Source organism: Coregonus clupeaformis, unplaced genomic scaffold, assembly GCF_020615455.1.
Source record: "Coregonus clupeaformis isolate EN_2021a unplaced genomic scaffold, ASM2061545v1 scaf2678, whole genome shotgun sequence".
Lineage (NCBI taxonomy): Eukaryota > Metazoa > Chordata > Actinopteri > Salmoniformes > Salmonidae > Coregonus > Coregonus clupeaformis.
In genome coordinates, this window is record NW_025536132.1 from 22,501 (window position 1) to 23,768 (window position 1,268).

The following is a 1,268-nucleotide window of genomic DNA, read 5'->3' on the forward strand; positions in this document are numbered from 1 at the left end:
CACATGTGGCAAATACATTTTGATTTGATTTGATACGACTCCCCTCTCTGGAGGTCACACAGGGTTAGGGTCATGGTTGATACGACTCCCCTCTCTGGGCTGGGGGTCACACAGGGTTAGGGTCATGGTTGATACGACTCCCCTCTCTGGAGGTCACACAGGGTTAGGGTCATGGTTGATACGACTCCCCTCTCTGGGCTGGGGGTCACACAGGGTTAGGGTCATGGTTGATACGACTCCCCTCTCGATCACCACATTCTTTTGGAGAGACTGGAAACCCAAATTGGTCTACACGGACAAGTTCTGGCCTGGTTTAGATCCTACCTGTCGGAAAGATATCAGTTTGTCTCTGTGAATGGTCTGTCCTCCGACAAATCAACTGTACATTTCGGTGTTCCTCAAGGTTCCGTTTTAGGACCACTATTGTTTTCACTATATATTTTACCTCTTGGGGATGTTATTCGAAAACATAATGTTAACTTTCACTGCTATGCGGATGACACACAGCTGTACATTTCAATGAAACATGGTGAAGCCCCCAAAATTGCCCTCGCTAGAAGCCTGTGTTTCAGACATAAGGAAGTGGATGGCTAAAAACTTTTTACTTTTAAACTCGGACAAAACAGAGATGCTTGTTCTAGGTCCCAAGAAACAAAGAGATCTTCTGTTAAATCTGACAATTCATCTAGATGGTTGTAAAGTCGTCTCAAATAAAACTGTGAAGGACCTCGGTGTTACTCTTGACCCTGATCTCTCTTTTGCGAACATATCAAGACTGTTTCAAGGACAGCTTTTTTCCATCTACGTAACATTGCAAAAATCAGAAATTTTCTGTCCAAAAATGATGCAGAAAAATTAATCCATGCATTTGTTACTTCTAGGTTAGACTACTGCAATGCTCTATTTTCCGGCTACCCGGATAAAGCACTAAATAAACTTCAGTTAGTGCTAAATACGGCTGCTAGAATCCTGACTAGAACCAAGAAATTTGATCATATTACTCCAGTGCTAGCTTCCTACACTGGCTTCCTGTTAAGGCAAGGGCTGATTTCAAGGTTTTACTGTTAACCTATAAAGCGTTACATGGGCTTGCTCCTACCTATCTTTCCGAGTTGGTCCTGCCGTACATACCAATACGTACGCTACGGTCACAAGACGCAGGCCTCCTAATTGTCCCTAGAATTTCTAAGCAAACAGCGGGAGGCAGGGCTTTCTCCTATAGATCTCCATTTTTATGGAACAGTTTGCCTACCCATGTGAGAGACGCA